Source organism: Paroedura picta, chromosome 5 (genome assembly GCF_049243985.1).
Source record: "Paroedura picta isolate Pp20150507F chromosome 5, Ppicta_v3.0, whole genome shotgun sequence".
Classification (NCBI taxonomy): Eukaryota; Metazoa; Chordata; class Lepidosauria; order Squamata; family Gekkonidae; genus Paroedura; species Paroedura picta.
The window spans coordinates 81,504,499-81,519,652 of record NC_135373.1 but is presented as its reverse complement, the minus strand read 5'-3'; the positions used below and the strand labels follow the sequence as shown (position 1 = coordinate 81,519,652).

General features: G+C 43.9%; 1 protein-coding gene across 14 annotated transcripts in view; it reads left to right on the top strand.

The window, feature by feature from the left end:
• The window catches only part of GRIP1 (glutamate receptor interacting protein 1), a 380,704-nt gene that overhangs the window by 191,927 nt on the left and 173,623 nt on the right, over positions 1-15,154 (top strand). The window lies entirely within an intron of this gene.

Below are 15,154 nucleotides of genomic sequence, written 5' to 3'. Positions count from 1 at the left end.
TTGTTTAGATTTTTCTATAAACCCTCTGAGGGGTTAAATGATGTATAGAAAGCCATGGTATTTTTCTGTCCTTATAAAAATCTGTGTTTGGCATTCTCTGTAAAAGCACCCAGATAGTCTCCAGCTGGGTCTGGGCTACTACCAAGTGCAAATGCTGCAGTGCAGTGTTGTAGGATATTATCTTCATTGAGGATTTATGTCCCCGTCTTGTGGCTGTTTGTAACCTTCTGTTGTTAATGTTGTTATAGCATCCATAGTCTAGTAAATAATTACTTCCATAAGGGAGGAAAGAGTTGGGGCCATTCCACCTGAGCACATGCAAATGCAAGGAGATAATTGCTTCTAGGGGGCAAGGCAAACAGCCAAAATAAGTTGAGAAGATGGAAAAGTGTTAAAAGAAGCTATTGTGTTATGTTAAGTATTCATCTAACTTGAATCATTAGACATTTCCACATATGTCTTGAGAATTAGTTTTTGGCAGAATATCCAAATCCACAGAAGTGCTAGAAATATATTGACATGTACATCAATATTTTTTAAAACCACTCAATAGCTCGTAGAAAATAAGCCTGATCTTATTATTCACAATCTTGGAAAGGAGAAGCCATAAATATCTTGTTCATACTGGAACTGAAGAGCCTCTTGTGGCGCAGAGTGGTAAGGCAGCGATATGCTGTCTGAAGCTGTCTGCCCATAAGGTTGGGAGTTCAATCCCAGCAGCCGGCTCAAGGTTGACTCAGCCTTCCATCCTTCCGAGGTCGGTAAAATGAGTACTCAGCTTGCTGGGGGGTAAACGGTAATGACTGGGGAAGGCACTGGCAAACCACCCCGTATTGAGTCTGCCATGAAAACGCTAGAGGGCGTCACCCCAAGGGTCAGACATGACTCGGTGCTTGCACAGGGGATACCTTTACCTTTACCTTACTGGAACTGAGATAGGATTAATAACCAATCAACCAATTATTATGTTCCTTATATCAGTTCCAGACTATAGAAAGATATACTGTTCTTCCTGGTCCACCATCCTCATTCTTTCCCCGTGCCTGTTCTACTTCTGATGGGGAGATGCAAAGACCTATTTTTATCGCCTAGCAGTGATGCAAGTTCATCCAAGCATGGATATCAAAAGGTTTTAAAGTAAAGGGCAAGGAGCAACTGTCTTTTAAAAGAAGATATGCATAAATATTTAAAATAACATTCAATGTAGTATTCATATATCTTGTATTATTTATGTTATTACTCTTGTTATTAATAAAAATAGTGTACCAGAATTGGGAAAACAAAACAGAAGGCTGACTTATGCATGACCACCAATGTGCAAGCGTGCCACTAGACCCTGCATTGGTTCAGTAGCCAAGGCACATTGCAGAGCTGTACCTGTATTGCACTGATTAGATGTATTTCACGAAGAATCATTTGCAGAGCATTTCTAAACCAATGTGCACTCTTCGAAGCACATTGATTTCAATGGATTTGGAAGAGTACGGCTCTCTTTAGGATTCCACTGTTTCTTAGTAGGATGATCTTTTTGAAATTATAATTTATAAGAACTATTCAATTGTCATCAATTATCCACAGAAGTACTTTGGGAAAAGATAATTTTACTTGCTTGATCACAGTTTAGAAAACAAAAAGATACCAAATCACCACTATTTTTCTGCCTAGACAAATTTCAATTTTTACCAGTAGAGGGAGTCTGTTAACATCATTTTTAAAGCACTACTTACGGACTGCATAGTGGGAAATTAACCCAGATATTCAGTGATTTCACTTCATCAACTACTTATTTAAAAATACATAAAATGTATGTAATTCCTCATAGAAATTGCTATGTTGAAATGAAAAGTAGCAGTTGTCTTGTAGCTGTGATTGTAATGTATAATTACAAATGTTTATTGGGGACATTTTTCATGAAGGATGAATATAATATGTACTTAGTTTTATCTAGAGCATGTACTTGATAAGGAGGCTGAACATGGTTCCCAGTTCCTTATTTGTTCTCTGTTCATGCCAAAAACATTGAGGAGAGTTTGAAATCTCTGCACCACAAAATAAGGTTTGGACCACCATATATCGTATACCTTCACATTCAGGGGACTCTCCCCTTCAAAGGCATGCATGTGCCGGTTCAAAACCCAGTTCTTGTGCCAACTGCTTCAAAATGGGGTGCCCCAGTATAATCACACTGGTGAACACTGGGGCCAGACTGCACCCCAAAGCATTCTTTGGACCATCCAAGGTAACACATCCCCACACTTCACTTTTCATTTCTTTTTTCACACATTATTTCCAGAAAAGGTTGTGTTTCATCCGCATTGACTCTGTTCACAGCAAGAACTCAGAACTTTCCAAACTTTTAAAAATTGTAACATCATTCTCCAGTAAAATATTACATGTCAGCATAAGTCACATCATCCAGACACTCCCACTGGATATGACATCATGCTCCATTGCCCTCCCAATACCAGAGACAGCCCAGCAGCCTATTCCATGGGGCCAAAAACAGGGCTAGGGCAGGTATTGGCCACTCCATGGCCCCCTGCCACCCCAATGCAGTTAAGTTAAAATGTGAGTACTTACCTCTCTGGGCTCCAGTCTCTACCGTGACCAGTCTTGGCCAGGCTTTCCACCCGCTTCAAAGCCATCATTGTCCATGGGGGAAATAGGCCAACATGGCCATATATGGACATATCACCCAATACATTTTTAAACTTGATATATACTCCCACCCTATTGGCGAAACTCTTCCGGCTTCACCCTATTGGTGAAACTCTTCCAGTAGGGAGTTTCATGAAACCCCAGGGTTTCATGAAACTCCCTACTGAGAAAGCATGCTCTAACCACTACACTGCACATACTCTATTTTGACTTGTGACTTGTGAGGATTTCTTGTTTGCCCAAACTTTCTGAACTGCGCTAGTGTAGCATCAGATTTGCTTTGGGAACAATCCTCAATAGCCCACTTGGAAGCAAGTCCCATGTGATTCAATGGGATCTACTTCTACAAAAGTTCCTTTGGGGTTGTAGCCCTTGCAACATGAAATTTGCTTTCCTAAAATATCTCCAAGAAGTATTCATTTTTTGGTGTCTTCTACAAGATGGTTGCCGAGTTCATTAGATAAAGTCAACAACTTCATGTGGAAATCCTGCTGTATGATTTTGTGTTTGGGTTGCAATTTGATATTACTCATAGTCTATGTCAGGACTATTGAAGTTGAACATTTCAGTACAGAAATTAACCAGCGTTTGTGAGTGGTTCAGTCAGATCAGTAGCACCTCCAGCATATGATCTTTAAAAAAAAGCCTCTGTAGGTAATTGTTCGTGGACTTTGAAATCTCTGTACTGAGAAACATCATGTAACAAAGATACAATTCAGCTAATGAGTGCAATTTATGTTGTAGAAATAGGATAAAACCCCATGGCATTGTGAATTCAAATGACCTGATGCACAAATTGAAATTGGCTTAGCAAATTGCAATGTTCCATCTCTCATTTCCAGCACCTATGAAATAACCAAGCAAGCAAAATCCACTAGTATTGAGAATATACTCTGCTACAAAACTGGAATATTATTGTTGACAAATGTTTATATCAAAGCTGTTCAAATATAGAACTTATTCTTAGTCAATATGTTATTGGCAGGCATTTGAACCAAAATTCATCTCGTACTCACAGATTAATTTCAGTTCAGGATGTCCACAAAATGTTTGTACTGAACACTTTCCTGCAATTAGTTAGATTGTAGCACTGTCAGTTTCATCAAACAAATTATCCTGTATTTGTTTTGTTTTTTTCCTCAGCCATATGCTTAGTCAGACACTTGATGTAGTGGTTAAGAGTGGTGGCTTCTAATCTGGCGAGCCGGGTTTTAATTCTCCACTGTTCCACATGCAGCCAGCTGGGTGTCCTTGAGCTCACCACAAGCACTGATAAAACTGTTCTGACTGAGCAGGAATATCAGGGCTCTCTCAGCCTCACCCACCCCACAGGGTGTCTGTTGTGGGGAGAGGAAAGGGAAGGCAGTTGTAAGTCAGTTTGAGGCTCCTGGTAGAGAAAAGCAGCATATAAAAACCAACTCTTCTTCTTCTACTACTTCTTCAATTGAAAGCACAGCAGTTCCTGCAGTCACTATATGCAGATTTTTGAAATGCTAGCCCTAACACCTATGTTAATAATATCAAGAACCAGGGGCAAAGCTCATTGTATCCAGGAATACAATGGGCACTAGAGCTTGGCGGTGGGAAGAAGAAGGGGAGGAGTTGTCCAGTCTATATGGGTATGGGGTTGAATGTGTGTGTTGTGTGGGAGGTTGTTGTGGCGTGGTGACAAATGAAGGCATGGGTGTGGAGAAACGGGTGTCAAGAACCTGTGGTGTGAAATGTTCGGTGAGTGTGGGAGAGGACAGACCTTTGGGAATTGTGGCATAGTGGTTACAGATGAGCTTTCCAGAGCCATCCCTTCAGATATGTGAAGGGAAAATCAAACTAGAGTTTCTTCTTAGGGGAAGATTACATGGCAACCAATTCCTCCCAGTTCTGCTTTCAACATCATTTCCCTTCTTGTGTGAATTAGGCCACAGACACCAAAATGCCCTAATCCACATGGAGTAGTCACAGTACAGAGGTTTCTGCCCTGCTCCTTCTGTCTCCATTTTTTTTTACTGTTGATAATATGTTATGTTCCTTCTTTCACCTTTGCTCCTAGGAAGAAGAAGAGCTGGATTTTTATACTCCGCTTTTTACTACCCAAAGGAGTCTCAAAGTGGTTTACAAACACATTTTCCTTCATCTCCGCACAATAGACAACCTGTGAGGGATGTGGGTTGTGAGAGGTCTGAGAGAACTGGGAATGGGTCACAGTCACCCAGCAGGCCTCCGGTGTCTCAAAGTAGTTTCCAATCGCCTTCCCTTCCTCTTCCCATAGCAGACTCCACGTGGGGGAGGTAGGGCAGAGAGCCTCACTTAGAAGATGGCAACCCTAAGAGGAGGTCTCTCTGTGCACAACAGTCTTGACCTTAATCAGGTTTATGTACACCTAGATCAGCAGTTCTCAACTGCTCTGAATTGGCAACCTCAACTGCGGCGGTGGGGTCAGCACACGCATGGGCAGCGTGTGAGTGTGAGCGTGTGTACGTGTGTGAACGCACAAGTGCGCAGGTGCACAATGGTCAGGAAGCATGGCCATTGCCGTGGCTCTTCATCTGCCAGCCGCCACCCGCCACTGTTGCCTGCCACCTGCTGCTGACCACTGCTGACCGCCCCCACTGTTGACTACCGCCGCCTCTAGATGGGGTCTGAGAATCCCCTGGAAGTACAGCTTATCTCCCAGCAGTTAGGTTGAAGGGAAAGCTCTCTCCCCTCACATGCATCCTTTCAAAAGGAGTGCACGTGGCCCCAAACACTCCTTGGCTAGCACAGTGAGGCCTACTGCTGGCAACTGCAGTCCCTGTTGTTGTATGCAAGGCCAAGTCATTGCCTAATAGTTTCCCCCAAAGTCTCACTGTCTACTTTCCTGTAAAGCTAACTCCACTTGAAATTCTGGGCCACTTATGCCTTTGTGGGGAGGGAACCAGGAAAAGGGGAAAGAATAAAAGGAAGAGGAAACGAAGGCAAGTGATGGTAGGGAATGAGTACAGAGAGAGTGGGGGAAAGAGAAAGGGAAACAGAAGCAACAGAAGGCTCGGGCTAGGGAGAACCCAGCCTTCAGCATCCAAGCTCCAAAGGGGGAAACAGCCCAGCTGGGACCAGCCCCCTGCAACCACAGTGGAGGGGTCTAGGTCTGAAGGCCCTGGCATGCTGAGTAACAGTGACACTTCCAGTGACTGACTCTTCCTCTTAGAGTTCTACAGGGAGTGTGAAGGAACCACCCCTAGCTTCAGCCCCAGACTTGCCTTCTGTATCCCATCAAGCTTCTCCAATAAAGCTCCACACATCTACAGGTGCAACACAACTGTTGTTATGTTCAGCTTCTATTGGGACCAGTGGGCCATGGGGGCCTCAACACCAGGGGACGTTTCCTCGGCATCACATCCTCATGCAGGTGCTATTGCTGCTTGTAACTGATTTTGCTCTGCAAAAAAAGGATTGGCTGATCTCTGTATTATATGAACATAATATCACAAATCATGATGTTATGCTGGTAATGAAGAAACATAATCATGAAAGCACTAATTGGCTGCTGAATTGACAGATTGTTGTTTGGTATAGAATCTTTACAGTTCTTTCATGTACACCTCCTCACAGTGAAGTATGAAGTGTTGATGCCACTTCAAACCATGAAAGAAGAGAGATGTTTTGTCATGTGGTATGGCAAAATCACCAAATTTGATTATGAGATGTCCAAAATTCTTTGCAGGGATTACAGTAATGAAAGCATTCTTAATTGTTTGTCTGCATTTTTATTCAACAGGCTATGTTAAATATTGTTCTGGGGGGGGGAGCAAGATTTGGAGGTGGGATTTCTTGAAGACATAACAGAGTAAAAAGAATTTTCTAAAATCAGCAATTTGTAAAGCTTGTCTAAATTTGTTTAAATTCTTCCTGGTAATTCTCCAATGCCATTGATCAAAGACTTGCACAGGACCAGTTTAGGGATTCATGGGGCCTATAGCCGTAGAATCCGTTTAAGGATTTGTGGGGACCTTCATACTTATGCAGCTTGTGGTCCGCACGCATGCTTAATGAGCAATGCCCATGCTCAGTTGCTAACAGAGCATGCATATCACCTTTTTTTTTTCTTGCAGTGGGCAAGTTGCAAGAATGAAGACCCCCTAACAATCACAGTGTGAAGGCCCTCTAACCATATAGCACTGCAGGGGCCTTGGAACCATGGGGCTCATAGCATGTACTACATGTACTACTAAGATTTTATTTAGCAATACATTTCTATATCTTCTACTCCATTCTGGTCAGAATTTAGATTCGTGGGAGGGGGGATCCATTAATGAATATTCCAATGTAACCTTTAATTGAGGTTGTCTTTAATACTGTAACCCATTTCCTTCTAATTGGATGCATACTACCTTGAAAGGCAGTTTTCTCTGGACTTGTAAAAAGCACGAAGAAAAGTGATGTGCATGTGTTCGTTCTTAAGCATTTGTGCCTTCATTAAAAATAAGGGCCTCCATTTGTTGCCCTAAGGGCATGTTTTACACAGCAAGCAAGCAATGACTATACAAAAGGAGTTCTTCATCAGGCCAGCCTTAAGTGCAAGATGTTGGCATGACATGTTGATTAAGAGTGTATGTCTCACTTGTAACTAAATTAAAATTGACAGTATAGCTCTCTTCTTGATGTGATTATATTAATTTAGATGTGAACGTAAATGAAACAAGCTCATTCTCAGAGACAATGGTATTTTTAACAAAATTTTAAACTCTGTTATAATGGAGCTGTTTCTTCACAGCCTAGAACTGCCTTGCTGCTACATTTATACAGAATCAGACCCTTCGTCCATCAATGTCAGGATTGTCTGTGCAGACTAGCAAGGGACTGCCTTGCCTAAACATCAAGAAAGTGCCAAGCAGAGTCAAGCCAAGCAAATCATAGCTGGCTGGTGCTTTTGGGGGGTTGGAATTGACTACAAAGGTAAGTAGGGTGGAGGTTCATCGCTTGGCTTAGACTGTTATGGGTTTAGTTGATTGTGGTTTTTTGTGCACTGCAAATCTGCACAGCTGGTTAGATCCTTCCACAGGTAGAGAGGGTAACCAGACTAAGCTATGAGATGTGCACATGTGACCAGGAAATCTCTGTAAGATGGGAAGGCTATGGTGGTGGGCAGAGAGTTAGGTTTAGAAGAAGACTGAGATATGAATATGGACATTCCCTTTCTAATCTCCTTCCCATCCCAAGGAATAATGATGTGCAGGCCCAAGTTTTTTTGCCCTCCTCTTCAGGTTTGATGCTGTGCAATGGCTGGTTGATCATGAATAAGATTTGCTCACTTGAAGAATCTATTAGGAAAGGCAATGTTGATCTGACATGCTTGATTGAGATCTAGGTAGATATGGAAGCGCGTCTGCCTGCCCTGGATGGTATGCAGCTCTCTACCTCTCACTCCGCTAGGAATCTAGGTGTGATTCTGGATGATGCCTTCCACAGTGTAGCCCAGATCACAAAGGTAGCGTGGCTGGCATTCTACCATCTCCGCCAAGCCAAGCTACTAGCACCCTACCTGGCCCCGGAACACCTAGCCACAGTGATCCGTGCGATGGTCACCTCTAGACTGGACTTTCGTAACTCGCTCTATGCAGGCCTGCCCTTAGCCTTGATCCAGAAACTACAGCTGGTTCAAAATGCAGTAGCCAGGATCCGCACTGTGACACCGTGGAGGTCCCGCATCCGGCCCATTCTCCACCAACTGCAATGGTTGCCAGTTGAATTCTGGATCAGGCTAAAGGTTCTGGTAATTACCTTCAAGGCCATACGCGGTCAGGGCCCAGTATACCTGAGGGATCGCCTCCCCGCCTATGCCCCCAAAAGAGCTCTGCGCTCCACTGCTACAAACCAGCTAAGGATCCCTGGCCCTAAAGAAGTCCGCCAGGTCTCGACCAGGGCCAGAGCATTCTCTGTTCTGGCCCCCACTTGGTGGAAGGGGGAGGCGATCAGGGCCCTGACGGAGCTTAAACAGTTCTGCAGGGCCTGCAAAAAGGAGCTCTTCCGCCAGGCATTTGGTTGAGACCAGACATAACCAACAGTGACTGAAGGGCCCCTGCTCCCCCCTCAGAACTCCACCAGTATACACTGGACTTGTTTGCATTGTTGCCCCGTTGCATTGTTTATATTGTTTATACTGTTATATTGTTATACTAGAAAGAGAGCCCGCTGTAACTAAGACAGCGGGCGCTAGCGGGGTGCGGCAGTGTCGCGGCGCAGCGGTCACGGCTCGGAGGGCGGGCAGGGAGCAGGTGCTGAAGTGGCGGCGAGTGGGTGCCAGCAGGTCGCGGACTACCTGAGGAGGAGACGTCCAGGACTAATACGGCACGGCCTGTATGGAGCTTTCGTTGGCAGAGGGCAGGAGGCAGGCAGTGGGGTCGGCGCAGGTCCTCCGGGCGGCCGGGCGAGGCCTGGGCAGCGTGTGGGTGGGTTGAGGCTCATTGGCGCTGGAGGACAAGTCAGGGGTGGCATTCTTATGGCGGCCTCTTGGAGGCGTCAGCAAGTGTGGGGCGGCGGAAGGCAGCTGCGGGGCGACGGGCACTGGGCCAGCTGTATGCGGAGGGCAGCGGGGAGCTGGCTGTTGGGCGGCGGGCGAAGGAATGGAGACGGCGAGCCTTGCGCGAGCTCAGTCGAGGGGAGTCATCAGTCCGGCAGCAAGTGACCAATCGCGAGCTGCGCTGCGCGAAGCGCCTCCTGATCCGACCCCCCTTGACTGAGCTTGCGCAAGGCTCGCCGCCGCCATTCCTTCACCCACATGGTAGAATGGAGATACTATACTTTTATGAGCCTTAGTTAGCAGGCAAATAAATATTTCAGCACGGCATAAATGAGTACATACCAGTCAAGATTACTTCTGTATCTGCAGTTATCACAAGCCCCTTCTTTGTAGCAGAGAAGTCCAAGACTCTAGTTTCGGTACCAATGCTGTTCTGTGGAATGGTGCTAGTGATGAATTTGTGTTGAAGTAATAAGACCACATTATAGAGCCTGCTTGAATGCCTATGATGTGGCAATGAAGACAGCAAAACATCATGTCCACCTCAGTTGTTTAATTGATGGACCAATGGCAGCTACATATGTATCATGTGAGAAGAGGTGTTCCCTTCTTATCTTTTCATTACGAGGGCAAAAGAATAATTGTTCCATTGTAAAACTAAACAAACAGTTCTGTTACCCAAGTCAGAATTGGATCCTTTTGCACATTCTCTTAAGTTTTTAAAAAACATTTGGAGATCCACTGAGGGCCATGGCTCAGTGGTAGAACATCTCTCTTGCATGCAGAAGGTCCCAGCTTCAATTCCTGGCATATCCAGTTAAAAGTATATGACAGAAGGTGATGTGAAAGACCTCTGCCTATCACCCTGAAGAGCTGCTGCCTGTTTGAGTAGGTATAGGCATGAACCAGTTCACAAATTAAAGTTTGTGACAAACTTTGTCCGACTTGTGGTCAGTGGAGCAATGTCCATAGAGGCTCTACCATAATGAATTTTCATGAAGTTTTATTGCTGTTTGTGGTGGTTCAGGAACAGAGATAGACTGGCAGTGATAGTTAAACTGTTTACAAATCCCAAGGCAACAGTGGGAGTGGAATTTTCCAGCCTTGGAAACACAGTTCAGCTTCCAAAGCTTAACAAGCATTACTAGTTGCCAATAACAGTTCCTGTTGTGGTCTTTGGGCTCAGAAAACTATGGGGCTTTCCGCACCGGGATCCTTGTAGCAAATTGTTTGCTGAACGAAAAATCGCCATTTAAAATAGTGCAATTCGTCATTATGCATACCTGACTTTGTAGTGGAATCCAGTTGCGTTTCTATCGTTTCCCACAAGCTTCTGGTCTCAGCAAAAATCGCTAGAAAGGAAGCACTATTGCCGAGCTCGTCCCGCCCCCGGCCGTGAAGCAGCCAATGGGCAGCCGTTAGCATGCTCCCAAACAGCCCCTTTCCCTTTAAGAAAGGTTTTTTTTTTTAAACACACCCATTGCAACGAATATGTGTTGATTCGTTGCAACGGAGAGACCCATCAGCTGGCAGGTGTGTTTGAGCTGTCGTTTCATCGTTGCCACGCTCCCCCCAAGTGAAAAAAAAATCCCCCCCCCCTCACGGGCCCGATTTTCGGCCGAAAACAGTGTAAAAAATAAAGGGAAAATACATCAGCAAACGGGCTTGTCTGTTGTTTGTGCTTAGTGAATAAACAGCTCTGGGGAGGGACTGAAGCCGGGGAAGCCTCTAAACAGGCTTGCTGGTGGGTTGAACTCCGCTCGCTCGGAGAAAAAAAATGGCGATCGCTTCGCTGGAAGATCAGAGGAGAGAGCCAGGGGGAGGGACTTTGTAGAAACCACAACAATGGTAATGCACAGAACTTTCCCGCTAGTGTTGCAGATTGGTTGCAGGAGTGTAGCGCTTTCCGGAGGGTGAATCCACTTTTGGGGATTTTCCTGAAAGCGCTACAAGGAAGCGCTTTTTGCGGATCGGTTTCAGGTGTGTGGCAGATTGTCAACGACGTTGTGCATAATGGCAAATCAGTAGCATTTTCAATTGGCAACCATTGTGCGATTTTGAAGGCGTGCGAAAAGCCCCTATATATCAAGCTCTCCTCCCTACTCCTCCTTTATTGGCTGGTGAACCAAAAGAGAGGCACAGGGGTTGATTCATTGGGGTTGATTCATTGCTTTCTATTTGCTTGATCTGTAATCTGTTGCTAGGGTTTGTGATAAACGTATACTAGACTCTGGACTCTTACTTTCAGCTCAGGGGCTTAACTCTTGGGCCTTTCTATTCCCTCCCATCTCCTGCTAGTGATCTCCTCTACTCTCTGCTCTGGGGGGGGGGGTTGTTGGGAGTTTTCTGGGACCAGGGATCTGTTCTGTTCTTCCCGCACTCACACTGAGCACAGGGACTTAGCTATTGGGTACCTTTCTCTTTCTCATCCTTATCCTGGTTAGCTTCTAAGACCTGCTGAGATTGGGCTATACTATACATGCCAAAACCCCTTATCAGCATTTCCTATTTTTAAAACCATTTCCCCATAAGTTTACATTTTAACAAAAAAGAGTAATAAATAACTTAGATGTCAATGCAAACCCTCCTTGATGCAATCCTCAATGATTGCTGGATTTATTTGTTTTACTCTTTGGTCCACCTCTCCTATGAACATGCTGGCCTGCCCTGCAGCAATAGAAGCACTGCTAAATAAGCAGTTTTAAACCAGGATATTTGTAATATGTACAGCAGCTAAAACCTGTTGTTAATAATACAACTTATAACCATAGTTTCAGATCTTGGTTTTTTTCTCCATAACTAGAATGGTAGAACAGCCCATATTTGGATGAAGAGACAACCCCCCCTTATGTTACCTTTATTTCCTATCTTAACATAATTTTAAGTGCGATGTACATCACTTTTCTGCATTCTCTTAACTCTCAGCCCCCATCAGTGCTATCACAGAAGAAGGGATGTGTAGAGACAGTACAGGGAAGTCTAACTACACATTGAATTCTGGTAGCAGTCCCATAATAGATATTGTATGTAGTTCCATCCACAGACATATGTACAGATCACAATGTGTCTTGGTGCCAAAGAATATTTCTGTTTTCATTTTACATTTTAGAACCTTGTGATAACTTTCAGTGCTACTGGAAACATTATAACATGAAGCCAGATCTTGGTTGATCAGCTTTTACCACTTCAGTAGTTCTCTGAGGAATCCCCTCTTTTCCCTCCAGTCTAATAAACCCCAAACAGATCATTAATCCAGCTCCTTATTCTTGTTCTGCTTTGCAGAACACTGCTTTCCCACAGTAATTTAAAACTGAGTCTCAGGTGCAGATGACTCTGTTGACACAAGCATCTTGAAACCAGGAGCTTGTCAAATTGAGGGTGAATCCTTAATGCCTTCTGCTTGAAGTACCTTTCATGTTCATGCATCACAGAAGATGCTGTATTCAATCTTTATTTAGATTTTCTTATCAGGTGAGAAATAAGCTGATAATAAATCCACATTCCCACAGATTCCTCAGTGATGGAGAGTGATTACTATAGTTTCATATCCTCAAAATTATTTTGGCTGGTTTTCTGAATCCCAGCCAAAATGACAAGAATTCATATTGTAATGAGATGACATCCAGATGCATTTCATAGGAACATGCATGGGAACACACATCCTGATTTTTAGTATATTGTGACAACACAGTCAGGCAGGGTCTATTCCAGCAAAAGAGGCTTTAAAAGAAAAACAGAAATAATGACCATAGTGAAAAATCAAAATGTTGATTTTTTTTATCTGCATGATTACTATCTCCGTGTGATGGAAGAGGCTGGCACATAATCATGCACAATGGTTATTATATTTGCTTCCATTTTTATATCTAGCGCTTCTTGCCTCATTCTGAGCATATCTCAAACAGAGAAGAAAGGAGGGCAGTGGTGTTTTTAGAAGATGGAATATACACAGAGCTTTGCATTAGTGAAATGTATGCTAAGAAACATGCCCTCTCCCTGCTTTCTCTTCCATATGTATAACACGCTGTTCTGAAATTCTACATACTAAACAGGAGGCCAAAAGCAGCTCTGTAATTTCAACAGTTTTATTGCACTTTGGGAACGGAGTCTTAGAGCTTGGTACAATACATTAACACATGTTTGTGCAGAATATTTCAACCTTGTATCAACCCCTTTTGATCAATTATGGTTATTTAGGCTTTTCCAAACAACTTAATAGAAGAAGAATTGACATAGAGCCATTTAATACTTCAGTTTTAGATTTCATTTCCAGGAGTACAACAGTTGCAAGGATGCTAAACATGCAGTGAGCATGTCCACAAAATTATATTTTTTAAAAAGTCATGACATTACGTAATGTTTTCAGATAAGGTATTCTGGGATAAAATTATTGGGAGGGGTGTGTGGCAAGAGGGTGGTAACCAGGAAATAAAGGGTTTTTTTTAGTAGTGACCAAGGACTTTGGCATGTATAATGGGATTTCTTTCTTCTATCACTAAATGCTTTTGAAAGGGTTTTTATTTTTCCATTTAAAAAGCAGTTTACCAGTGTAGCCCATGGAAAGGAGATGCAAGAAATTCAAGGCCAAAATTCCTTTGACATTAATAGGTGCTCATGATATTATTTTGATCCTACTCTGTTGTACACACAAACCTCACCTTGACTTCCATTCTAAATGCCATAGACCGGTGGTCCCCAACCATTTTATCACCGGGGACCAGTCAACGCTTGACAATTTTACTGAGGCCCGGGGGAGGGTAGTCTTTTGAGGAGGGACGTCGCTGCTGCTGCCTGAGCCCCTGCTCCGCTTGCTTTCCCTCCGGTGCCCCTGACTTCCCACTGCCCACTGGGGGGCGCTGCCATCAGCAGCTGCGCAGTGCCATGCTGAGGGGAAGCCCCAGCCATGGCGGCCACTGGAGAGCACCAAAGGTGAGCCAGCGGCAGAGTGGCAAGGCAGCCCCTGAGGCAGCAGCCGGGGAGGAGAATGAGGAGGAGCCGCGGCCCGGTACCGACTGATCCACGTACTGGTCCCGGTCCCCGGACCGGGGGTTGGGAACCACTGCCATTGACCATTATTGCTCATTTATTATAACTTCTACAACATGGATATCTCAGTGGCACTAAAACAACTGTGCTGCAAGAAAAAAATTGTGAGTGAGGAAAAGCTTATAATAACCTTGGGAAATTAACTACAATAGTGATTTGTCTATTATAAATGAAATAATAAGTTAGTAAACGATATAAGTCTGGGAACAGTGCTTTATAGATAGATTTAGAAACTGTAAATCAGGTTTAGATGAGCCTTTTAATTTCCTAGAGGAAACATTCATTACAGTGACAAGCAGGTTTTTATCCTATTTATTGATATTTGATGAATCTATATTTCAGTTGTACCTGGTGACTTATTGATAATGTTGCTTATAAGAGCAATTTCCATGGTATTTATTTATTACATTTATATGCAGCCTTCCTCTAAGGCTCAGGGTGGTTCACACAGAGCTAAACAGAACAATACATTGAACTCAATGATTATAATGAATGAAAGGTAACAGTAATAGTAGCAATAAACAGAGAAAATAACATTCTAACAGAGTTAACAATCTAACAGATCCATGGTTGGTCAAATCAGGCATATGGGTTCAAGGGAGGGGGGTTCAGGGGCCCAGTTGGTGTTGTTTAGCTTTAATTGACCTCAACCAAATACCTGGTGGAAGAGCTCCCTTTTGAAGCCCTGCAGAACTGTTTTAGTTCCATTAGGACTCTGATTTCCTCTGGGAGCTTGTTCCACCAGGTAGGGCCAGAACAGAGAAGGCTCTGGCCCTGTTTGAGGTCAAGGGGCCAGGGATCACTAGCCAGTTGGAGGTGTCAGAGCACAGAGCTCTTTTAGGGACATAGGCAGAGAGATGGTTCTTCAAATACACTGGGCCCAGACTGCATATGGCCTTGAGGGTAATTACCAAGACCTTAAGCCTGATCCAGAATTTGACTGGTAGCCAGCACAGT